Genomic DNA, 25770 nt, shown 5'->3' on the forward strand with positions numbered 1-25770 from the left:
TTCAGGACCCCTCCAGGCCCTCACTTGGGATCGCTGGGGCTCAGAGTGGTTAAGTGACTAGCCTGAGGTCACCCAGCTTGTAAGGAGTAGAGCTGGGATTGGAACCCAGGGCCGTCTCACCAGTGTTCTGAGTTCTTGGCCACTGGGCTCTCCTGTCTCACCCTGTAAGTGGTCTATAGATATTTGGGAAATGGATGAACACAGGCCCCAGTGGTTCCTTTGGAAACCTGGAAGGTTCTGGATGTAGTCCCACAGGTGTCTCCATCTCAAGGACTGACTAAAAGAATAGGGTAAGGAGGTAGGATAGGCTGTATTAATCGGGGTCCACTCCCCTTTCCAGTCCTCCTTCCCCTGCTGCTCTCAGAGCACTGGGGGTCTTTAATGCGCATACAGAATATACGAGAAAACCCCGAAGACCTTGACGTTAATGATCATTGAGTTTGCAATGGCCAGCCATCGTCCTGAGAGCCTTCCGCCCATTAGCTCACTTACCCTTCCCCAGAAGCCTGATCAGGTTAAGGGCCATTATTATTCCCATTTTTACTACCAAGGAAACTGAGCCACCGAGTAGGTTGACTCTGTGCTCCTCAAACTATCTGTAATGGAAGGACTTTTAGAGAAAATTTTCCAATCTGCTCGGAACACTATTTTTGTAATATACACAATCACAACGGAAGTGGGCAGCGCCCAGTTGAAATGATTGTTTCTAAACCATGTCAACAGACAACACCCAGGCCAGACCTGGTCTGCGGGCTGCACTTCGGGCAGCAGGGGTTAAGTGACGTGCCAGCTGGTAAGGGGCGGGGTCAGGGTTCAGACTTGAGTCTGGGCCTAGAGGAGGGGCTGAGACGGGTTTGGCCACTGAGGATGCTTCATGATGAGTATCTGAGCATCTTCCGGTCTTACATCTCCTTCCATGCTCTAAGAATTTCTAACACTGCTAAACTGATAACTACAGCGGGTTCAGTGGGTACTTTCGGAATTAATAATGAATAAAAAGGTGAGCGATCAGGGGCGCCTGGGTGGCTCAGTTTTTAAGCATCTGCCTTCGGCTCAGGTCATGATCCCAGGGTCCTGGGATCGAGTCCCACATCAGGCTCTCTACTTAGGAGAGAGCCTGCTTCCCCCCCTCTCTCTGCCTGCCGCTCTGCCTACTTGTGATCTCTGTCTGTCAAATAAATAAATAAAATCTTAAACAAACAAACAAACAAACAAAAAATAAAAAGGTGAGCGATCAGACACAAAATCATTCTTACATGTCTATTGTGTGTGAGACTCTAAGCAAAGACACTGGATATGGAGACCCTGGAGGGGAACCAACGCCCCCAAACGTCAAAAGTCCCGTCTTCGTCTTCAGATGACGGGATTAAAAGTGGTTTTATTTTCTTCATTGAGCTCGCCTGCATTTTCTGCAATGTCTACAACAAGAGCTTCACTGTTGTAGTGAGAGTGAGGTTCTCGGGGAGGAAATAAATGGTCCGGGATGAAAGTCTGCTTCCAGTTCCGCTGGAGAAAAGAGGGGGGCCTCGTGGAGAGGAAGGATCCCGGCCAACAGAAGGTGCTTGACACATGTGTGAGTTCAGTCGCATTCACGTACTAGCAGGAAGGAGACCCTTTATAGGAAGGGCTCTTTTCTTTCCAGATTTCTTTGTCTCTCGCCTCCCCCCGGGGTGCCACCGTCCTTGGTCTGTAGGCGTGCCACCCCAGGACCAGGCTGCCTGGGCTGATTCCCTCCTCCAGGGAGCGCTGGGTCAGTCACCAAGCCACAGTTGGCCCTCCTGCGGATGGCAAAGTCAGTTTCTACCTGAGCGCTTTATGGCCCCCGAGAGTGATCTGGATACCTATTCTGTTCGGTTTGTAGGGGGCCGAGGCTGGGGACAGGCAGGCAGTGCAGCCCAGGGACCCAGGAGTGGGGCCCGTCTCTGCCCTCTCTCATTTCCCAGCACCTGGCTGGTCCCTGGCGCAGGCTTCGGGGGTCCCAGGACCACAGCTCCAGCTCATCTCATTTCCCTCCCAGCTCCTGTGTGTCCTCTCTCTCCGGCTGCCTTAGCTCCCGCTCAAGGTCAGGGAACAAACAGATCAACCCTTTCCCTGGAGCCAGCCGCGGAGAGGACGCCTCCAGCTAGAATCCAATTCTGAGTCAGGGCCAGGGCTCTCTTTCCTGCAAATGTGAAGACAGGAAGGAAATTTTTTTTTTTTTTTTTTTTGTAGCCATAAAATCAGTAAAAATGTTTTGTAGGCAGAGAAGAGGCCAGGCAGTTGGCTTTGGTTTCAGGCACGAATTGCAAATGGAAATGGTCAGATCTGGGGGAGAAAGAATCTGGAGGTAAACTCTAATATTATTGTAGATTCAGCAATATTTTCTTTTACCTGAGGGCCAGCCAGGTGTCGGAGGTGGTGTTGAGACTACGGAGGTGCTCCCAGGCTCCCTGGGACAGAATGTGCAAGTCGAAGGATGGGCAGGGAGTTGAAGACTCAGGTTTTTGGCCAAGAGGGTCTAGCGCTGGGGCCAGGGTGGCTTTGAAGACCCGGTGTGGACAGCAATGAACCTGGAGCACAGAGAAGGCAGCACTGGCCAACTTGAGAAGATTCATACGCGCAAGGAGGACAGGGATCTAGAACTCTTCTCCAGAAGGCAGTGAATGGGAAGCCAAGAAAGCTCTAAGTAGGAGGCTAGAGTGGTCAAGTTTAAATTTGAAAGTATCTCTCTGAGCGCCCCGTGTATGTGTCCACTGTGAGGACAGCAGGGACGCTGCTCCTCGGACCCAGGCTGGTGGCCTCTACCTTGCAGGTAGAGGAGTGACAGGTTCGAGGTTGTCAGATGGAACCGACAGATCTGGGTGACCACACGAGAGGCAAGAGGATGAGGACAACACAGGGGCTTCAGGACTGGGTGACTGGGGGTGCGGAAGGGGTCTCCAAGATGAAGAAGGGGAGAATTTGGAGGGAGTATGCCTATGTTTTATATCTTGAGGTGTTTTGTTTGTTTTGCTTCGTTTTGTTTTTGTTTTTTGAGCTTTGGCTCTGTGCCGTGGAACCAGACATGGAAAAGGCAGAATTCCCACCTACCAAGAAAGACCCTGTGAGGGTAGGTCTGTAGGCATCTGGCTGTTGGCACACACTGGCGATTCAGAGGAAGGACAGGTCGGGGGAGCGCAGCGGGACCTGGAGGGGGCCTATTCAGAGGGGTCAGTAAACAGCTACAGAACCAAGACTGGGCCTTCTGTGTCTCTCACTTCCCGTCCCACAATCCTGTGTGCCTGGCTCCATCGTCCCAACTTCACGCCCTGGCCCTGGCTGCCCACTCAGGCTCCGAGTTAGCCTCTCCTGGCTCTCTGGTCAGCTACTCCCTCTTACGCTGCGCCCAGAGTGAGAACCGATGCTCCTGTGGGAGGCCTCCGTCTCTCGCCTCGCATCTCTTTGGGGAAGACTCTCCCTTCCACATTCTGCCTGGCTTCCTCCTGCTCATTCTTCACGTCTCGGCTTTGATGGTCTCCCTCCTGGAAGCCTTTCCTGAGTCCCTCCCCTTGGGCTGGGCATGTCTCTCCTGTGCCCAGCAGGGCCTGGCCCAGACGCATGGGAGAATGGATGGATGGACATTCAGAGGGTTGGATGAATGGATGGTGGGTGCCAGGTGGGGCCATGGTTGAACAGAAGGGGGGGCTGCCTTGAGTGGATGAGTCAGTGGATGGATGGATGGTTGGATGGTTGGATGGTTGGATGGTTGGATGGGCAGAAGAGCAGCGGGTGACTTGGTTAGGTGGAAGGTTGGGAGATTGGCTAGATGATGGGGTGCGGGGTGGGGGTGGGTGGATAGTGGTAGACGGGTGGGCAGAAGGAGACCGAATAGAAAGGAAGAGAAAGGAGACGAGGTTGGCTCCGGCGTGTCCAAGTGGGTGGAAGGCCAATGGCGTCCATGGCGTGGGGATGCTCTCTCCTCGTGGGGATGTTCTCTCCTAACTCCTTCTCCTGACCCCTTAGCTTCTTCAGAGAACTTTCGTGCCTGCCAGGGAGGCTGGGCGGGACCCAGCCCTGGGCACTGCCACCAAACCAGACACCAGCAACGTCCTCCCATCTCACCTCTTTTCCGTAACTCATCACCCTGGGCACGTTTTTAGTAAATTGGTCAGATTATTGACGAAGACCTGGAGTTTGACGCTGAGCTAAGAAATTCGGGTCTCTCCTGCATTGTCCTCCCTCGTCCTTGCTTTCTGTGTCCCGGAGTCTGTCCAGCAGAAAGCTGGATCCCCAGCCTGGCTGCGTGGGGCTGGACTGGGAGCACAGCCTTACCTGGCTCCTGTCGCCCTCAGTCCCTACCAGCCCCGGTCCTGGCTGCCTGGTGACCACCACCCCCCACCCCCACAACCAGCCCAGCAGCTCCGATTTTCAGCTTGGGTTTGATCGCCAGCCAGGATCTCTCAAATGTCGGCTGCAGTGTTAGCATCTTTAAGAGAGCGCCTGAGGCGATCTTTAAGCAGGGAGGCTGGGGCCCCATGCTGATGAGAAGAGCCCGCTCTGAGCTGACAGCTCGGCATGCTGCCTCCCCAGCCTCTGTGCTGGGAGCCTGAGGTCCCCCACTCTCTGGGCCTGGATGGCACCTGGGTTTATTTTTAAGCCTGGGTGAATCAGGGTTTGGGGAGGAGTTGAGGTCAGCCCCCTGAGCAGACCCCCAGCGGGGAGCCCCCTGAGGGCAGGGAGGGGCCTGTCCCATCCCTGCTCCACCCCCCCAGCCTGGCCTGGCCTCACCCAGAGGAAGCATGGATTGTATTTGTTAATGGGATGAATGCAGGAGCCTCTGAAGCTGCCTGAAGGAGATGGTGAAGGGTGCTTTCTCCCTGACCTTCACCTTGAGGGGGAGATGCTCAGGGTGAAGGAGAATGGGCAAAGGCTCCAGATTTGGGAGTCAGAGCAACAGGCCTAGGCTGGTGTATCAGATGGGGCTGTGTTTCTGGGAAAGTTGCTGGTCCTCTCTGAGCCGTAGCTTTCTCATTAGTGAAATGTGCAAAAATGATAGAAGGCCAGCCTTGTAGAGTTGTCCAGAGGATCCACTGAGATAATGAGGTGGGAATGCGGTATAGCGCCTGACACTTACCAGGCACGCAAGGATGTCCCTCCTGGCCCCGTGGCTTTGGGTGTTCTCTCCCTTCTTCCTTTCTTCCTTCTTTCCTTTTTTCTTCTTCTAACTTTCTTTCTTTCTTGAGATTTTATTTATGTATCTGAGACAGAGACAGTGAGCGAGAGAGCATGAGCAAGGTGGAGGGGCAGAGCGGGAGGGATGAGCAGACTCCCTGCTGAGCAAGGAGAGGGATGCAGGGCTCAGGGCTCCATCCCAAGACCCTGGAATCGCGACCTAAGCTGAAGGTAGATGCTTAAGGGACTGAGCCCAGGCGCCCCAGTACTCTCCCTTCTGCCTTCATGTCCTTCTCTACATCCTCTGCCTTTTCCTTCCAGATCATGGGTATGCTCCCCTCTAGGAGCCCCTTCTCACCTTCCCAGCCCAAGCACAGCCAATGTTCTTCCTCAAATCCCCCAGGACTAAGTTCAAGCTTCAACCAGAACCCATGTGAAGTGACTGATTTCTGTTCAAAGCCAAGTGTCAGCCAATTTCTTGAGGGCAGAAGCTATCTGTATTGATTTCTAGATCCCTGGAGTCTTACAGTGGCCCTAGTACACAGGTGGTGCAGAATGAATGAATGGTTGGATGAATGAATGGATGGATGGATGGATGGATGGATGGATGAACAACCAGCTAGCTGGTCTGCGCAGAGTCGACACCCTTCTGGCAGGTTTTAGTAATAAAAGACTGTATAGTTCAAAGGCTGAACCCTGCTGACACCTTCAGAAAAACTGTCCATCATATGGGTGAAGGGCTGTTGTCTTTCTAAAGCTTCCATGTGTTTCCTCTAATCCTCAGAGGACAGGGACAATTATTCTGAGTTCTCAATTGCTCGGTTGTCACACAGCATGTTGGAGGTGGGAAAGAAGCTGCCCAGTCCCTGGCCCAGACAATCCTTTTGGTCCTTGGCCCCTGGACTGATGGGTGTGGGCCCATTTTACAACCTCTGTGATGTGCTGAATGGAGTGGGGGTGGGGAGTTGGTTCACCTCCACAGAGAGGAAGGATCAGCCCCCAGCTCACACGAACATATGTTTCCTAAAGAAAGAATGTAGAAAAACAAGACTCAGAATGGTTATAGAATAAAAATAAAATGAATAGCTAAATGGATGGTGGAAAAATGGTGGTTTGGATGGATGGACACCTGGGTGGCTGAATGGTGGTTGGATTGGTGATGGCTAGAGCTGAATGAGTAGATGGATAAGTGGATGGATGGATGGATGGTTGGATGGATGGATGGATGGTTGGATGGATGGATGGATGGATGGATGGACGGATGGATGGATGGATGGATGGTTGGGTGAATGGATGGATGAGTAAGTGGATGGATGAATGAATGAATAAGTAGATGGATGGTGGGTGGGTGGTAGATGGATATAAGATGGGGAAATGGATAAGTGAACAGTTCATGAATGGGTAGGTGGGTAAGTGGGTAGGTGCGTGGATGGACAGAGGAGTGCATGGTGGGTAGATCAGAAGATGGAAACTTGAGTGGGCAGGTGCGTGAGCAGATGGATGGGCAGATGGAGACTGGGTAGGTGGATCAGTAGGTGAGGACGTGGATAGGCAGATAGATGTATGGACGGGAGGACAGATGGAAGGTGAGTGGGTGGGTGACACTGACATACAGCAAAAAGCACACCAACTAGGAATCAGACAATCTTGTCTTGGCCCTGAATCTGCCCCTAATGCCCAATGGAACTCTTAGTAAGTCATCCAGCCTTCTTGGACTTCACCTTCCTTCTCTAAAAGGGAAATGCTCCTCTTGCCCCCAACACCCAAAGATCAGAAAAGATTCCTAGGCTGTGAGTACTCCAGCACCATACCCTCTCCAAACCTAGTGACCAGTCTCGTCGTGCCCACGTATCTCTGTTTCCCACGCCCACAGGGACCTTCAGTGCAGCTCCCATCAATGTCTTCTGATGAGGCTTGGAGAACTCTGTTCGCAGCAAAGTCCCATACCAGAAACACGGTCCCATGAGTCTAGTCAAGCCCAAATGATATGGGCTGGACTCAAGAGGTCATCTCTGAGGTCCCAGAAGTGGATTCTGACCCCAGCTCTGGCATTCAGTGCTGTGGGGCCTGAGGCATGTTGTTGTGCCCTCCTGAGCCTCAGTTTTCCCAATGGAAAACAGGGATGATAGTAGCACCCATCTCCCAGCATGGTCTCTGGGACCAGATGCACGGCCATGCCTGGGGCCCCTGGGTGGGATCAGGGAGACAAAGACACCCTTGCTGGTATTCTAGCTCTGGAGCCCAAAGAGCCCCCACCAGACTCGGTGTAGGATGAGTGTCCCTTATTCCACAAAGGTCTGGTGCCTGCAGGTTTCTAGAATGGGGACGTTCCATGGAGCCAAAGGTTGGACTCTGCGACAGCTCCTGCTACTACCCCCAGCCAGCCCCTGGCAGTCCCTAGTCAGCTGTGGTGTCTCCCCTGCTTACTGGATGGTCATAGGGCTCTCCTTGTGGGTGGTGGAATCTTCAGAGATTGTCACTGTTGGGGCGCCTGGGTGGCTCAGTGGGTTAAAGCCTCTGCCTTCGGTTCAGGTCATGATCCCAGGATCCTGAGATGGAGCCCCGCATGGGGCTCTAGCTCAGTGGGAGAGCTGAGCTGCTTCTTCCTCTCTCTGTCTGCCTCTCTGCCTACTCGAGATCTCTGTCTGTCAAATAAATAAATAAAATCTTAAAAAAGAGAGAGAGAGAGATTGTCGCTGTTGCCCCTTCCTCCCAGGGGACCCCCAACACTTTGCAGACCCCAGGGGTACCCACAGAGTCCATGGGAGTTTGGACAGCTCCAGGGACAAGGTCGCTGGTCAGGTGAGTGAGCAGCGCTTGGGAGAGGTGCCCGGATTGAGGGAAGTAGGAACAGAGGGGCCCCCGAGGGAGCAACAGTGCAAGGTCCCAGCCTCCTCCAGCCCTGGGTTCCCTCCTTCCCTTCCCCACCTGCTGCAGACTGGTTAAAATGGCACCTCCACCATCTGTCGTCCCTCCCCCACCCCGTGGGCACCATGATTCCAGGACCAGCTTCCCTCATAAATAGGCTGCTGGCGGGTCCCCAGGGCCAGGCAGGCGATGGATCTGGGGTGAGGATCCCATGGGTGAGCAGGTACGACTGCAGGGACCACGAGAGTTCCATGCCCTTCCGTGGGGGCACCCCTACTCCTGGGGGCTCCCAACTGCCCCCACTCCTTCCCTGGTTCCTTAAGCTCCCATCCTCCCTGGATCTCACATCCTAACTGCCCGGCTTCTACGGTGTTTAGAGAATCTCACTTCACTGCCTGGGTCCAATCCATGGACCCTCCTTAACCAGTGCTGTCTCCCTGGGCAGTAAACACCATGCCCCCACCCCAGGATCTCCGCTTTACAACCAGGGAAACTGAGGCTCGGAAGTGGGGGACCAGGTAGTGGTGGAGGACTCACCCCCCACCCCACCCTGGCTGCAGCTTGCCTCCCAGTGGGAAGCAGTTAGCAAGAGAGAAGCCCCACGGGGTTCAGGTGTCCAGTCCTGACCTTGTAAACCAGCTCTCTGGCCTCAGCGTTCATATCTGGGGAATGGGGATGTTCAGACTGCCCCCTGCAAGGGTATCTTTTGAGCCAGAGAACACACAGGTCATTGTCTCACAACCCCCCAAGGCCTGGGAGAGGCAGCACCGGAGGGCTGGGGGGCAGTTGGGGGCTCTCCACCGCATCTGTTCCTCCCCACCCCCCACCCAGTCCTGGGGCTGGGGCTCCTCCCTCCCCCACCGCAGCAGCCAGGCCAGCTGCCCCTCCTCTCTCCAGGCTTCTGCCTGCCAGCTCCATCCCGAAAGCCCCCAGACCCCAGCTGTAGTGTTTTTACTGCTTTGACCAGCCGCTGAGCCTCCCTCCTCCCCCTCCCTCCTCCCCCCTCCTCCATCTTCCCCCCCCTCGCTCTCCTCTCTCTCTCCATCCTCCCCCCCTCCTCCTCTTCATCTTTCTCCCTCTGTTCTCCGCTCTCCCTCCCCTCCCTCCTCCTCTCCCTCCTCCCTCCCCCCTCCCTGTCCCTCCTCCCCCCCATCCCTTCGCCCTCCCTCCCAAGCGCTCCCTCCCTCCCTCCCTCCCCCTCTCCGGGGGAAGAAAGGTCACCGTGCAGCTGATTACTCAGAGCTCAGTTGCTGTAGCAACCGGCGGGGGAAGTGGGACAGGCGGGCTTTGAGGACGCGTGAGGTCGGCCGCGGGCGGCTGGAGCCGGCGCGGGCCTCTGAGCTCCTGCGAGAGGGAGGCTGCCGGCAGCCCGGCTCCTCGGCCGCTGCGGGCCCGGCTTCGGGGTTTCATTTTTAATGAAGAATGCTTGCTCCCCTCGCGCACCCCTCCCCGCCTCCTTCCACCTCCCGGGGTGGGGGGGGGGCGCTGGAGGGGGAGTGCGCCCCTCCCGGGTTTGGCTGCCTCCGGCGCTCTCTGGTTCTGGATCTCTGTCTCTGTGTCGCCCCCTCTGCCAAGGTTCTGATGGCTTCCTTCTTGCTCCTCGCTCAGAGCTCAAAGGGACAGCCCTGTACCAGCGCCGCGCGCGCGCGCGCACACACACACACACACACACACACACACACACACACACAGTGGGCTTGCTAAGGAGCCCATTAAAATCATCAGCACCCCCATTCCCCCCAGAAGCCTTTGTCACTGGCCTGGGAGACACCCCACCACCACCACCACTTCCTCAGCAAGCCAGAGACAAGGGTCCACAGAGCGTCCAACCCTGTTCCCCCTGCGCCCACTGTGTGCCCAGCCCTGCCTTCCAGGAGCTTCTGGGCCCTTCGGGAAGGCATCACCCAGCTCACAGAGAAAGCCAGCCCTACAGGGGTGAGGGTGACTGATGCGGTGGACAGAGGAGGGGGGATGCCTGCTCTTTGTGGGTGGAGAGTGTCTCTCAGTCCCTGCTGTCTGTTGGCTCCTTCTCCAGCCAGCCAACCCCCCCAGAGCTGGGATAGCTGCAAGGGAGGGCCAGGGAGCTCTGAGGCCTGGCAGTGAGGGGCAGGGCCTCTGGAGCTTGGCAGACCTCTGTTCAAGTCCCCATCCCCCTGTGGGACCCTCCTCTAGGGCCGGTGGGAATGGGAAGCGGCTCAACAAGGTTGGAAAACCCTGGGCAGCTTAAAAAAGGAAACACTTACCATAGGACTGGACATTCCACTCAAAGGTGTTTATCCCAGAGCAGTGAAAATTCAGGTCGGTGCAAAGACTCATGCAGGAATCTTCATAGAAGCTTTACGTGTAACAGGCAGAACTGGAAACAGCCTGTCAACAGGTAACCGCCTCGACAGTTTGCGGTACGTCCAACCGTGGAATGCACCCCGACCACTATTAACTATTGATAAGAGGTTATTCATAAGAAGAAATTAATTATCGATACATGGAACACCATGTAATCTCAAGGTCGTGAAGCTGAGTGAGAGCAGCCAGGCAACAAGGGACGCATACTGTGTGAGCCCCTTTATAGAACATTCTAGAAAATGCAAAACTAACCTGTTGACTGAAAGCAGCTCAGTGGTTGCTTTGGGACATTGGGGGCCAGGAGGTCCCACAAAGGGGCCCAAGAAAACTTTTGGAGGATGGTGGATACGTTCACTGTCTTGAAGCGAATGGTGGTTTTGTGGGTGCATGGCCACGCCCAAACTCCTTAATCGTGCATCTATTGATGTCCATTAAACCTCCATAAATTGAAAAACCAAATTCCCGCTCTGCCACTCACCGACTGCGCGAACTTGGGTGGGTCCCCTCGCTCCTCCCGGCCTCACTGAGAACAGGGGTGGCCTCTGAGGGAGGATTCTGGGTGGCCTCTGAGGGAGGATTCTGGGTGGCCTCTGAGGGAGGATTCTGGGGACCGAGAAACACAATGTTAATCACTCACCTCTGTCCAAAGCAAAACATGGGGGCCCCCGCCGGGGCCAAGAGCACTTGGTCATGCCAGAGCCTGACCTGGACTCCCTGTCCAGTGCTCTTCCCACGGGGCCAGGGGTGATAAAGGTATAGAATGAGCTCAAGCAGGTGCGGCCCTCAGCTCAGAGCACAGGGCATCACCACTGTTACTGTTCTGTGGGCTGAGTCCCCGTTGGTGACCTTCAGCGGCCTCTGTTTGTGGCAGGGGGTGAGGGGTGGGACTATGCTGGAGGCCCGGACGTGGGGGATCCCATTCGCTGTGATCATTATTCCAAGAGCCCCCTCCTTCCCTCTGCTGCACACAGATCCAGGAGGCCTGGCTACCCAGTGACCGGTCCTCCCTCCCCAGCCTTGAACCTTCTCCCGGACACCTACCATATGCTGGGCACGGAAGGGGATCGCCTCAGGGTGGTCAGGGCTGTGTTCAGGGAAGCCCGAGGTGTGTCAGAGCCTGGAGGGGTCTCTGACCCAGCCTGCTGCTTGGGGAAGAGGGCAGAAAAAGGAGGAGAGGTCTAACCTGAGACCCAAAGCTTGAAAAAGAGTCAGCCGGGAGGAAGCTATGGGGATGCCCCTGGTGAAGGACACAGTAGCATGTGCAAAGGTCCTAAGGGTGAGACAAAAACAGGGCTAATTAGACCATTGAAAAATACTCCATTCCCCAAGCAGAGAGCTACAAGAAGTAGCATTGATTGAGGGAGGAAAGGAGAGAGAGAGGTCAGTGTGGGTCACGCCATTCTGGCTTTGTGTTAGTCTCAGTGTCAGACTGAGAGTAATGGGGAGCCATGGAAGGCTATAGGCAGAGGAGTAACACATTCAGAAGCACTCCCAGGAAGATTACTCTGGCTGCCTTGAGTAGAAGAGCCTGCAGGGGCAGAGGCAGGAGCAGAGAGGAAGACCCATGAGACAGCGGCTGCAGATGTCCAGGTGAGAACTAATGGGGGCTGTTCCAGGGAGGCAGACGAAGGGGCTGAGTGAACTAAACAAAAAGCCTTAAAGGCTAGATTTGTGGGGAAAAGGGGTGAGGGAGGAGAGCAAAGAAGGGGCAGTGAGTGCGTAGTGGGCCTGTCTCTAAGACAGGCCAAGGTGGAGAATAGCTTCCCAGTCCTAAGTCCCCACAGCTCACCTGGTGCCCCACAGTCAGCCCTGAATGGCCCAGAACGGCCCTCCTCGGGCGCCATGGGGAGTTGTCCTGGATAGAAACCAGGGGTCTCTAGCAGATAGAAGGTCTTGAGGGTAAACAGCTGGCAATGGCGGGGGCTGAGTCCCAGGGTCTGGGGGCACCACCTGTAGCCCACAGAGGATCAAAGCCCTGGTCTGGACTGTCCATTTCCCAGGATGAGTCAAAAGCAGTGCAAGGAGGGCCGGGCTCCAAACTCTGACGGATTTCCACTCTGCCTCGCCCTGCGTCCCACCCCCAGCCCTGCTCCTTAGGCTTCCTCCTCCCTGAGACAGACAGATGCACCAGGACAGACTCGCAGCCAGCCCCAGAGGGCCCAGACAGCTGAGCAAACACTGCATGGGGCCTTCATCAATCACAGGAGAATGAGGATGCAGGGGTGGAGGGCGGCGGGTGTGGGCAGCGGTAGGAGAAGCGGGGGGGGGGGGGGGGGGGGGGGGGGGGGGGGGCTTCTGAGTAGAGCAGCAGCCCAGGCTTGGTCTCACTCACCCCCACGTCAGGCCTTCCTCCATCTCCTGGCTCCCCGTGCTGACAAATGCAGGTCCCAGAACTCGGGGTCATCTTTGACCCCCACACCGGGTCGTAGGCAAGTCTGTGCCCTCTCCCTCTCCAGAACCACCCCCAAGTCTAGCCTCACCATCTCTCCCCGCGCGCCAGCCTCACCTGGGCTCCTTGTCTCGTGTCCCCTCCCCCTCGGCCTCTTCCTCCATGCAGCCCTGGGGAAGCACACAGAGACTTTGAAGGACCTGATTGGGCTGTCACTGGCTCCTACCGACTGACCGCTCCACACTGTACCCAGAAGGGCACCGGTCACCCCCGATACCCTGCTTCTGCCTCTAGCGCTGGTTTGCCCTTTGTCTTCGCTGTTCCAGACACCCGGATGCCTCCAGGCTTCTTCCTGACTCAGGTCCCAGCTCAGATGTCGCCTCCTAAAGGCGCCCCCTCTTCTCATTGTCCCCCCAACCCAGTGTGTGTGTTGTGGGGGGACTATGGAAAGGGGGCTACCCTCAGTGCAAACTGCTGTCCTCTGACGGACCTCCTCTGGAGGAGGGGGGCTCTACCCTCTTTCCCAACTGGTTCCTACCCCTGGGGTGAGAACTTTCCAGCCACCCTGCCGGTTCCCCACCTCATGCAACAGAGATGAGCCCAGGGTCCCAATGCCCGAAGTCCGGCTCCCTGGTCATTCACCAAGGGACGGAAGAGCCTGGGGGCTGAAGTCACAGATGTAGGGTTCAGAAGCCAGCTCTGCCACCCACAACCCACAGGGCCCTGGGCAAACTTCATCTCTCTGTGCCTCAGTTGTCTCATCTGCGCAATGGGGGAGGATGATGGCACCTGTCTCATAGGACTGCAGTGAGGAGGGGACAGACTTGCACCTGCTGTGAACAGCCCAGCCCAGCGCGCCCAGCCCCTGGTAAGCATTCAGTGAATGGCAGCCCCTCGACGGCATCCGTCGGGCTTCTGCCCTGAGCCAGGCATGGGGGACCATGCCAGGGGAAGGGCCAGCCCAGAAAGTTGGTCACTTTCTGACCAACGAGGCACATCCATCTCTTCGTACCCGAGCTCCCTCTTCTTTAGCCTCTCCCCACCTCTCTGCTGGGTCCGGGGGACCCCTTCCTGTGTCCCAGAAGTCCATTCTGGTGAGGCCCTGGCCCTCCCGTGACCACTCATGGTCTTCAAGCTTGAAGCAGCTTGCAGAGCATGTCATTCCGGTGAGTGAATGAATGAATCAATGAATGACACCAGGACCCATCTGCCTCCCAGGGCAGCATCCCAAGAGAAGCCCACTTTGACCCCGGCCCGGTGGGGTCAGCAGGCCAGGCCTAGCCCAGGGGAGGAGGCTGCCAAGTTTGCCAATGGTCTAGAGGCTTCCAGAAGGCTCTCTACAAAAGGATCAAAGGAAGCAGATGACAGGAGGGCAGGAAATGGCTGCAGGTGGGGGGGGGGGCACACAGCCCCCTGCCCAGGCTGGGATGGAAGATCCACAGGAAAAGGACACAGATGGACAGGCCATGGGGGGTTGGGGAAGACAGGATGCGGGCAGAGGGCCTCAGCCACTTCCTTTGTGCAGAGGATGGACCCGAGGGTCTGTCCCTTCCCCCAGCTCCCCCTCCAACGCAGGGCCCTCCTTTCTGCCCCCGGCCACCAGCATCCAGCCCTGGGCCCCAGCACCCAGAGGGCACTCGGAAAATGTTTGTGGATTCACAGTATTCGTGAATGAAGGGAAGTTTTTATCAGCCATTCCTGCTTTCTCCGGTAGTTGAGGAGAGAGGGTCAGTCCAGGGGATTCTGAGATCAAGTGAAGAAGCAGGGTCTTGCTCCTGGTGCCCGGGCCACGACAGAGTTGTTATTCAAATCGGAGTCTTTCCAAGTCTCTAAAGTCTGCTCTTAAATACCCATTCTCAGGCTGTCGGCAAAACACCGTCTCGCTCACCCAGCCGTGCCTTCGCTTACCCTCTCATTCATTCCGCAAGCGTTTCCCAGAATCCTCCTCGAGCCCAGCCCTGTGCCGGGCACCAGGGCTCCTGCAGTGAATGAAACAGTCACAGTCCCTGCGGGCTCAGACTCCTCGTCTGGAGGGCAGCGCTCCACCCACAGAATTAATTCATCGTGATTGTGGAAAGTGCTGGGAAGGCAAATGCTGGGGTGCAAAGCCGGCATACGCAGGGGGCGTGTCCGGGGGCCTCTGAAAAGGCTTAGGATGCAGGCGACAGGAGGCAGGGACAGGTGGCGGGCAGTCCAGGACCGTGGAAGGCATGGAAGAAAATAAGAGGCATAATCCTGATCTGAGCAGGCATCATTCAGTGAGCCCCTTCCCTCCGTAGACACCTTGGGCGGATTATTCTATAAATCTTTACAGGAAGATGGAGATGCCCTGATTATCCCCATTATAATTGGAGAGGTCGGCCACCACAGCTGCTAAGAGGCAGAATCAGTCATTTCCCCTGGTCTCCAAGCCCCGAAGTAAAGGCTGCTTTCCTGTTTCTTCCTCGAAGGGACAGAGGAGGCCTGAGATCCTCCCAAGCCTGGGGTGTGGGGCCCAGGGAGTGGGCTGGGGTTTGCTGTCTCTCTGCGCTTCTCCTCATCACCTGGAAGGTGGTGAGCGTGGGATAGAGGCCGCCACAAAGCCTCACAAGCTGTCCCAGGGTCCCCGTATGTATCCCTTGGGAAAGTGAAAAGGACTCATTTAGAATACCAATAATGGCACACAATTCCTGAGCACCGGTCACCTATCTGGCCCAGTGCTGAGTGTCTCTGCAGAGTGTCTCCTTGAACCCTACATGGCAGAGACTGCTGGCTGTGGCCCAGTATCCAGTCTGCATCTTCCCTTTAGTAATAGAGCACCCCCCTTCTGGGATTTTAAAGAAGCCCACAGCTGCCAGGCTAAATACTACACTTCCCAGTCTCTCTTGCAACCAAGTGTGGTCATGTGATCAGCTCTGGCCAGTGGCAGCCAAGAGAGGTGTCATGGTCATCAGCAAGTCCAGCTTGCCCTTAAAAGGAAGGGGTGGTCTCCACCTCCTGGGTCTTCCCAACACTCCCAGGAAAGAATGGGGAGGGGGAGGCGGTGGCCATCTTCCACCCTGCGGAAGGAGGGAAAGACAGAAGGAGCGTGGGCCCTGGACCAGCTCCCAGAGCGGAGCCCCTTAGACTGACACATGAAGGAAATCGGTTCCTCTCTAGCTCCGGTTCCTTGGGTTCTGCTAGACCTGCTGGGCTGCCCTGACAGAGACCCCGAGGCTCCGAGAGGGAAGTCCGCATTGGCTGGGAAATGGCAAAGCAACACTTGATGTGGGGCCAAGGAAGAGGGACCCAGAGCCTTAGTGTGCTCAAGGGCCCTGGGCAGACCACTAGGCTGCACCCAAGTGATGTTCCGTCCATGACTTCCAGGGGGATGGCCTGGGGTGCTTTCTAGGGAGGATCTAACCCTGCAAGAACTGATTGTTTCTGAGCCCTATATCGGATTTCAGTTAGTAGGAGCCGCAGCACGGACTTCTAATTCTTATGACCAACATTCAGAGGTGATCGCATTGACAGTGTCTTCCAGTTTGGAAGTGACTTCACAGCCACTGTCACCTTTAACCTTGACCCCTCCCTATGAGGTCAGCAGGGAACCATCCTTATGATTCCCATTTTGCAGGTGGGGAGACAATCTCTGTGCACATTACCTGATGCGTGGTAACTGCCTCACATGTGGCGGGTCTTCTGCTTCCTTTAATAGTGTGTGTGTGTGTGCGTGGAGGGTGGGGGAGGGTTGGAGAGAGAGAGAGCATGCGGCAGGAGTGCACGGGCTTGGAGTGGGGGAGGGGCAGAGGGCGCAGAAGAGAGAATCTTTTTTTTTTTTAATTTATTATTTTTTTTAAGATTTTATTTGTTTATTTGACAGAGAGAAATCACAAGTACACTGAGAGGCAGGCAGAGAGAGAGAAGGAAGCAGGCTCCCTGCTGAGCAGAGAGCCCGATGCGGGACTCGATCCCAGGACCCTGAGATCATGACCTGAGCTGAAGGCAGCGGCTTAACCCACTGAGCCACCCAGGCGCCCCAGAAGAGAAAATCTTAAGCAGGCTCCAGGCCCATCGCAAAAAACCAAGAGCGGTCGCTTAATCCACTGAGTCACCTAGCAACCCCAATAGTGTTTTCTTAGTAATATGCTACTATTGACTATTTTTTAAAAATTTTATTTTATTTATATTTTTTAAGATTTTTTTTTTTTTTTATAAGAGAGAGAGAGAGACTGCACAAGTGCGAGGGAGGGGCAGAAGGAGAGGACAAGGCAGCCTCCATGCTGAGCAGGGGGCCAGAGGGGAGGGGCTCAATCCCAGAACCCTGGGATCATGACCTGAGCCAAAGGCAGACACTTAGCTCACTGCGCCACCCAGGTTCCCCTTACTTATTTATTTTTTTACTTCCTATTTTTATTTTTTAAAGATTTATTTATTTATTTTAGAGAGAGAGAGAATCTCAAGCAGACCCCACACTGAGCACGGAGCCCGATAAGGGGCTCAATCCCAGAACTCCAAGATCATGACCTGATCTGAAACCAAGAGTCAGGCACCCAAATGACTGCGCCACCCAGGTGCCCCTACTGGTGATTTTTTAATCATCATTTTTAAAGAAGAGTAGGAAGCGAGACTGCCGTAGGAGAAGCCCATGGGAGAACCCAGAAGACCCAGTGGCCTCTGGACTTGCTGATGACCTTGACATGTTTCTTCCCTTCCCTGATACCTATTTCCCTGGTGTAAACTGAGGAAGTTGGAGGAGATGACCCCTTCCCCAACTCTCCTTCTGGGTTTTGCTGCTCTGTACCACTGTGGTTGACCATGGTCAGAGTGCCCAGCCTTTGAGGGCAGAAGCAGCCGCATGGGGGGGGGAGGGCAGCGGGCCATTCCTGGGCCCTCTGTGAGCTTTTCCCAGCTCCCTTTCTGAGCCTGGCTCTGAGTCCTGGGACTTCACATGTTGCTCTCCGAGCCTCAGTTTCCTCATCTGTAAAATGGGAATGATAATAAGAGTAAAGACAGTGCTCACAGGACAGGCATGTCAATTACATGCGTTGATACCTATAAAATACTTAGAATAGAGCCTGTCTCAGTAACCACTCCGTTATGGCTAGTGATTGTCAGTCATCGGTAATATATTATTAATCATTATGATGTGGAATTCATGGACGTTTACAGATGATTGCAAGAGAAAAGAGGACATTTGAGTATCAAGAAATGGCGGTTCTGGTGGAATCCAAGGGCGGGGTCTTGATTCAGTGTTCTTGGGTGCCCCTCCAGGGTCTGTGGGACCCTACTCTGGCCACCTTTCTTCTCTGTTAATTTTTTCCAGTCAGCCCCACTTGGGTTGGTCAGTTATGTTAGGAATGGAAATTCCCAGCGTCAGTGTTGAAAAAGATCTCAAAGTTGCCTCAGCCAACCCTTTGCCTGAGTCATGGCTCTGTGCACACACCCGCGCACACACACCCCCACACACGCCCCTGCCTGTCCTTGAATACCTCCCCAGGTGGGTCACTCATTACCTACAAGGCTGTCCTGTTAGTTTATCTTGTGAGGCCAGACCAACCTCCCCGGGTGGCCTCCACTGATTCTGCCTTCCCGGTCCTTCCAGAACAAGTCCACACCCTCTGCTCCCACTGGCCCCTGGGGCAACAGGAGTGCAGCTACTAACTAGCCCTTCCTAAACTGAAACCTCCCTGGGGTGTTGATGACCCTCACAGAGCCAAAATCAGCACAGAGCCCTGGTTCCCGGGAAGTGAAGTGATAACAGCCACACAGAGAAGCCTAGGGAGGCTCGTGGCCTTGCAGTTGCCCACCTGCCCACCACCAGCCTGCTTTTCTCTTCTTGCTGGCCTGGACCCTTCCCTTTGGTACCAAAACTGCAGGCAGAGGAAAGGCAAAGATTTGCCTGAAGCAAACACAGCAAATCCTTTCACAAATACACACCCCCCCAGAAAGCTGACTCTGAGACACCAGGGAGAAGAGGCCTACTTGATTAGATTTCTTTGGGGTCTGTGGCCTAATTTCATTGCGTATCTTAGCTTGAGGTTCCTATACTGACTGTGGCATGTTTGATTTCTCCAAGCTGTTCTTGGGCCGGTGTATAAACTCCCATCTGTGGATATTCTCCTAAGACACTTCCACACTATATTCCTGAGGCTATGTTTCTATTCTGGCCTCCCCATTCCCTAGGGCTAGGTCCCCGTTCAAGTCACTTCGCATCCCCGGGCCTCGGTTTCTCCACCTGTAAAATGGGCATCATAGCTGTCCTGGCTTCTGAGGGGTTTTTTGAGTGTTCCATGAGGTCAGCTCTCTGAAGCCTCAGGTCTCATCCCAGATATACAGTAGGTCTTTAATTTGTGTTACAAACCCTTAGCTCTCAGTGGGAAGATGAGCTCGGTACCCTGAAGTTAGCTGGAGTTAGGGGCGATGAATCCCCTTTGTGAGAGGGGCTTGGTCTGGAAACCACGTTTAGCCTATTCTAGTCCCTGAGTCAATGAGTCTCAAACTTTACTGAGTTTTACTGGAGAGATCTGGGAAATGAAGAGCCCCAGGCCCTGTGCTCAGACAGCCTGATTCAGGAGGTCTGCAGAGGCCTCCTGGAATGCTCAGTTTAACAACCTCCCCACTCTGCCTGTGCCGCCCCTTCTCCCAAGCTAGGAATAAATGTTCCTGTACCAGAAGCTTCAACCTGGAAATGCGAAGCCAAACAAGACAGAACAGGCCCCTGTCCCCCAGGGGGCTCGCCACCTGATAGGGGATGTTCCCTCCAGGTTCCCAGAGGAGACTGAGTTCTGGAATGAGCAGGAAGAGCTGTGGGAATTTAAAAGGTCAGAAGAGACCTACCTCTTGGACTGTGTGGTTGTTGTCCCAAGACAGAAAGATTCCCAGACTGGAGCCTTGGGGCATGAAGGCCTGGGGAAGGGGGCTGGGGTGCCCAGGCTGGCCTGGAAGCAAAGGCTGCAGTGCCTGACCTTGCCTGTGCGGGGGCTGTGGGGGGGCGGGGAGATACATTGTAGATTAGGCAGGAAGGTGGTCTATGAGGCAGTCGGGTGTTGCCTGTGGACTGGGACAGCTTCATCCTTCCAAGCTGTGTGCCCTTGGGCCAGCAACTTCCCCCTTCCTAAGCTTTATTTCTGCCTCTCCAAAGGGATGGGGCCAGCCACCTGCGTGGCAATTTACCAAGAAGGTAAGGACACGTCAGCTCCAAGGACTCTCAGTTTGCACGGGCCCTGCCAAGGCCCCTGGGCTTAAATGTGTATTCATAACTTCACATTACTTTTCTTAAAGAGGGTCCCCAAGATTGTAAAAGCTTTGGGCCCTGCAAACCAGGATCCACTGAGGCCCACTTCAGTTGTCGGAAGATTTGGTGACAAGACAGTGAGCCCCTCGGGAAGCTCACGAGCCTTAAAAGAACATACTAGCATGCTGGACAGGGGCAAAGTTTGTCCCCTGGAGAGCCTGGACTTTCCTGACAGTCCCTTGCCCCTATGAACTCAGGACTCCAGCCCAGACTGGAAGCAGAAAGGGGCAGGTTGGAAGCAGAATGGTGGACATGGTGGGGGGCGGGGGGGGGGCGGTAGGGAAGAGGTGGCAGGGGAGGGAAGGCAGGAGGAATAGCAGACCCCTCTGGCTGCCAGATGCCCAAGCCTTTGAAGCACTAGGCTGGTGAGAAGCGAGCCAGAGGTGAGGGCCCTGGGGCAGAGGCCTTGGGGTTGAAGTGGCTTTGATAATGACCTTCAAATGTCTCAAACCAGGAAAGGATGCAGGTTATCCAGAAACAGCAGGGGTAAGGGAGAGGAAGGGATACTGGGGCCTGGAGATCTTCCCTTCCGTGTGAGAAGAGGACCCGCCCCCTGTGCCAGGCACTGCCCAGGTACCCCATCTCCCTGAACCCTCACACCACCACCTTCAAGTCCTCCTGCTGCTTCTCTCCATCCCGCCCAAGAGGAAGCAGAGGCTCAGAGAGGGCAAGTCCTTAGCTTAAGGGAACACAGCAGGGGTGAATTCGGCACACAGGAGGATTTGGACCCAGCTCTAACTCCAAATTCCAGTTCTTACCCCTCTCTTACCACAGTCCTCTCCGTGGACTCGGTGGCCCAGAGGCCTCGCAATAAAGATGGGAAGGAAGGAAGGAAGGAAGGAAAAAATTAATTCACAGGCCAGGCTCTTCCCACGCCATGGGCCCCCTCAGCCAACCCGCTCCTTCTCACCCCGCCGACCCGACATCCCCTCCGCGGCCTAACTGGGAGGTTTCTGAGCCGCCGGTCCTGCTTCTGCTGGTTCCCCTCGCTCCTCCCGCAGCCCACCCCGAGGCAGCCTCCTGCAACAGGACCCCCGGCGTGGGGACGCCTCCCGACCCCCGAGGCCAGGCGGGAGAGCCGCGACCTCAGGCGGGGTGGTCTCCGCAGCCGCGCCCCTTGCCCGGGACAGCTAAATCATTGATTCCGCCATAAATAAGGGATCTGCGCCGCGCGCGCGCCCTCTGCCCCGGGGTGCGGGGTTCCCCGTTAGGGTTAGGGGCGGGGTGGGGGGCGGCGAGGGGGGTGGACGGGGCCCACCGGGCCGTGTGCGCAAGTGGCGCCCAGCTTCGCTCCGCGGGCCTTTCTCCCTCTCGCTCCCTCGCGCCGGCTTTTTCCCTTTTCCTTTTTCCTTTTTTTCTTTCCTGGAGCGGAGCCCGGCGCCAGGAGTCTGGAACCAGCTTGACAAGCTTTTGAGTTATGGAGGGGGGAGGGGAGGGAGCGGGCGGGCGGCGCGGGGAGGGGAGGAGAGGGGCGGGCGGGGGAGGGCGAGCCGCCGCGGCGTGGGGGCGGGGCGGCCACCCCCACCCGGGGACCCTCCCCGGCTTTCGGGCGAGCGCGGGGCGAGGGTCTGGTGGCTGCGGCGGCCGGGCGGGGCGCGGGGAGTGGGCGGCGAGGGGGCGGGGGTGAGTCATCCCGGGGAAGCGGCGAGCGGCCCGGCTGGCGGAACGAGCCAGGCTTTAGGGCCGCAATAAATGAGGCCCGGGGAGGGCGGCGGGGTTTACACGGCCTCGGGGGCCGCGGCCTCCCCCGCCGAGCAAGACATTCCTTTCCGCTGAACTGGGCGCCTGGGCCCGCGCCGCCGCCGCGCCCTGCACGCTTTGGCCTCGGCGGCCGGGCCGGGGCTGGGAAGGAGCGGCGACGGGGGGCGGGGAGCGAGGCCCCCAGCGTTGTTCCCCTGGAGCTCCCTGAGCCGTCACCTGCCCCGGTGGGAAGGGATCGGTGTGCCCATTGAACGGGTGGGGGACTTGAGCCCTGGATCACTGCTGCGGGTCGCTCAGCTAACCGCCCCCCTCTCGGGGTGTCTGGTTACTCCTCCTCTCTTTTGCCTGATGCCTGAGAGTCACCCCCAGACACACTCCCCCGGTTTGACTTTGGCCTGGGGGGCTGAGGGCCAGGCCCGCAGTAGAGGCACGCTAGCCATGGGGCTGAATTTGAGCTGGATGCTTTGCTGGGAGCCCCACGGGGGTACTGGGTGTGCCTGTCTGTCTGACCGTGTAGAGCCAGACAGCCACCCGGCTAGGGGTGCGGAGAGGAGGGGAAAGTTGAAGAGTGTTGGGGGATGAGAGGTATGTACCTGGAGTTATTAGTTTCCCAGGACCAGTGGTAGAGAAGTTTCCAGGGCCCTTGAGATCTCCAGGAGGACCCAGTGTGTCCCAGGAGGACAGAGACCCCCCCAGTTCCAAGCCTTCCCCTAGACTAGAATTTCTGGTCAAGTCTTGGACTTCTGGTGTGTGCCTCAGTTTCCCTTAGGGACCCTCAGCATTTCCCCCACCTCAGTCACCACCTGGCCCCTTTGGGCTTTTCCAGCCCCCAGCCTCGGTTAGTGACCTAGATCTGGTCCTGGGCTCTGGAATGTCACCCGCTGGGCCTCCGCTCCCAGCTCTGTGGCCTGGGGCTGCCACTTTCACCACTCCGAGCCTTTCTTGCTCATCTGTGAGATGGGTTAGTAATTGTGACCGCCTGGCCAGGCCACTGGAAGATTCCATGAGGCCATGAAAGTCTCCACTTAGCACACAGGGTCTGGCACACAGTCGGCTCTCAATACACGGTCTCTGCTGTTGGAGCTGGTTGTTGGACTTGCTGGAGGCCCAGTAGGGCCCCCCTTCCTGTCTACCCCACCACCACCACCACTAAGCCGAGCTTGAGAAAGCGGAGCCTGTTCTGCAGCCTGGAGCCTGTTCTGCAGCCTGGCTCCTTCCCCACCCCCCACTGAGCCGAGTGTCGAAATCATCCTGGAGAAGCTGCTGAGCAGAAATTTCCAGTCTCCCTGGCAGAGCCTGGGAGAGTTTTGGGTGCGGCTCCCAGATGCAGCTGGGCAGGCTCTGCAGGGCCAGGGCTGGTGGGGGGGACCCCTAGATGTTCTGTGAGACCCAGGAAGCACCCCAACCCTGGGAGGCACCTGGACCCCAGCTCCAGCCCCAGCAAAATCCCATTGTCCCCTGTGGTCAGTGTGGGGCTCAGGGCTTTATCCCCCCTTTAGCAAGCCCACAAACCCTGGAAGTCTGAAGGAGCTCCCCTGGAAAAAGGGATAAGAGGGTCACTGTGGGGATGGAAGGAGATGGTACCTGTGAGCCCTTAGCGTAGCTCTTGCAACCCCATACGTGGGGGCTGTTTGCTTTAGTGACTGTCCCAATGGTGGAAGCCACCAGTCCTCTGGGGGCCCACTTGGCTGATTCTTTGGGTACCAGGAGGAGCAGAGGCCCTCAGCCAGGATGGTGGGTCCCACTGGGCTTCTGGGGGCTGTGGGATCACTGTTCCAAGTGGCCTGGAGAGCTCACGGGGGACCTGACAAACAGCCTGACCCTTGCTTTGCTCACAGGGCTGTGTGATCCCATCTTTCTTGTGCTTCCTATCAGGAAACAGGGCCTGTGACCCTCACTGAGCAGAGGGAAATAAGGAGCATTGGAGGGGGAGGAAATGGGGTCAAGTCCCAACACAGCCCCAGACCAGGCAGGTGACTTGAGGCAAGTCTGAGGAGACTAACACAAGGTCAAGTAACACTAATGAGTATGAATGAGTGGTGTGGGTAGTACTTAGGAGTAGACCGTGTCCACTGCTCTCTGCTTCAGGCTAGTACTGTTATCTCACAGTTACTCTTGGAGGGCGCTTTTATTATTTACTTTCTTTTCCAGAGGAAAAAGGAAGGGAGGCTCAGAGAGGTTGATCCACTTTCTCAAGGACACACAGCTAGGAAATGAGAAAGTCAGGATTCACCCTAATCTGCTGGCTGAATCCCTAAAGAAAAAGCAAGCTCAGTGTTTTTTAAAAACATTTCAAGCGCCTACTACGTGCGTGTAAGACATCAAGGTATGCGGCAATAAAATAAAGAAGGCCTGGTCTGGACTTCGAGAAGCTCATTATTGAGTAGAGATGCAAGACTCCAGTGACAGCCTCCTGGAAGTTAAGTATGAAAAGCAGCTTAAAGGTGCTACCAGTGTTGGGGGGGGGGGCACCAGGACAATCCAGAGGGTTGGTATGGGGGGGGAGTAGCTAGGGAGGGAGCTGGGTTGTGGGGGCACAGAGGCCAGGGAGCAGGGAAAGCTGGTCTTGAGCAATGACGAGGGATTTTAGTGGAGGGCACAGGGCCATTCCAGGAGGCCGGTGTGGCAAGGGCAAAGGCATGGCTGCATGAGAAGATGGAACCCCGTCGGGGGCAGGAGGCCAGTGGGGGAGAGAAGCAGGAGGGGTGTTGCTGAGGCTGGGACTGCCCTGCAAAGGCCTTAGACCTTTGCTGTGTAAAACTGGGGAGCCATGGAAGGCCATGAGCAGAGGTGGACATTCTTCTCCAGGAGTCTTAGGAAGAGAATTTTATGGGTGGTGAAATGTCCTGGAAACATACACAGAAAGACTAGAAGCACAGGGTCAGCATGCATTGCACACACCTGTACAGTGCTTTCGTTAAAAACAATTGTTTTTTTCTTTTTTGCCTTGTGCAGGTATAACTATCCCCCCCACCACCAAAAATAGGACATTTTCAAAAGGAAGAGGGGAGCTGGGAGGCAGAGAGATGTGGGAGGCTGGAGCCAGAGTGAGCCAGGATCAGTGGGCAGGCCGCCTCTCTGACGGCTGGCTCCAGGCTGTTTGAGTGCAGGCCAATCTGGTAGGTGGGGCCATGGTGGGGGGGGTGCTTGGGACCCTCCTCTTAACCTAGAGCCTTCTTATCTCACTGATGGTGGCTTCAGCCTGTCCCTACCCCTCCCAGAAGTCTGTCCTCATCAATCTCCTGCCCAATGGCTGGGCTGTGGGGCGCAGGCTGGTACTTCAGTCCTACTCTGAGCTAAATGGGACAGTTATTCCAGGGGCCTCCCTGTCCTTGAGGACAGACTGTCCCCTATAGCGGCACCAGGCACCGTGCTCGGTGTCTTATGGGTAGTGTCTCTAAATCTGAATATAATCCAGCAAAAAAAAAAAAAAAAAAATGTTGCTCTTCCCATTTAACAGATGGGGAACGGGGTGGGGTGTTGTGGTTCCTGGACTTGGAGCTATAGTCACCCCCTGAGCCTTCCTTCCGCCCGGGATGCCTCTTCCCCCCTCTCAGCACCATCCACAGGGCAAATTCCTACTCGACCTGTGAAATCATTACTTTCTCCCCAGAGAACCCCAGACTACCCCTATAGTCTGCTTACCTGTGTTCTGCTCCTATGGAGCTCCCCTGGGAGAGGAGAAAAGGCTTGGGATGAGAGTTCCAGCCCAGCCCTGCTTGACAGAGTGGGAGGGAACAATCAGCGTATTCTAGATGTTCAAAAGGGCAGGACTGGAGCAGGATGGACATGAGAGGGAAGATGGCCGTGGCTCAACCCAGGGAAAGACAAATCAAGCAGCCCCTGGGATTATTTGGCTTAGAGACCGGAGAAGGGCAAGTTCAGATGGAGAGAGAAGCAAAGATCCAGGCTGCCTAGCATGGCTGCACCGGCTCTAGACCAGCCCAAAGACGACACAGCTCTTTCCTGCCCGGCTCTCCCAGCCTGCGTGTGTGTGTGTGTGTGTGTGTGTGTGTGTGTGCGTGTGCACGCGCGTGCACGCACACACACTGGGACTCTGCGGCAACACTGGGATGGGAAACTG

At 56.0% G+C, this 25770-nt stretch overlaps 2 long non-coding RNA genes across 8 annotated transcripts; both read right to left on the bottom strand.

The window, feature by feature from the left end:
• Positions 1-5604: 5604 nt before the first annotated feature.
• Positions 5605-25770, bottom strand: LOC309846644. 7 transcript variants are annotated; one of them, XR_014302040.1, is made up of 5 exons: positions 12292-12618; positions 11525-11611; positions 10242-10435; positions 7558-7775; positions 5605-6153 (listed from the first exon to the last, which is right to left on the bottom strand). It is a non-coding gene; the product is annotated as an uncharacterized lncRNA (long non-coding RNA). The 7 variants fall into 7 exon arrangements; XR_014302041.1 differs by having other exon boundaries at positions 11525-12130; XR_014302039.1 differs by lacking the exons at positions 11525-11611; positions 12292-12618 and adding an exon at positions 25332-25770.
• LOC309846643 lies at positions 16844-19828 on the bottom strand. Its single transcript, XR_014302038.1, has 2 exons — positions 19529-19828; positions 16844-17669 (listed from the first exon to the last, which is right to left on the bottom strand). It is a non-coding gene; the product is annotated as an uncharacterized lncRNA (long non-coding RNA).

The sequence above is a fragment of the Mustela nivalis genome, assembly GCF_964662115.1.
Source record: "Mustela nivalis genome assembly, chromosome: 13".
Taxonomy (NCBI): domain Eukaryota; kingdom Metazoa; phylum Chordata; class Mammalia; order Carnivora; family Mustelidae; genus Mustela; species Mustela nivalis.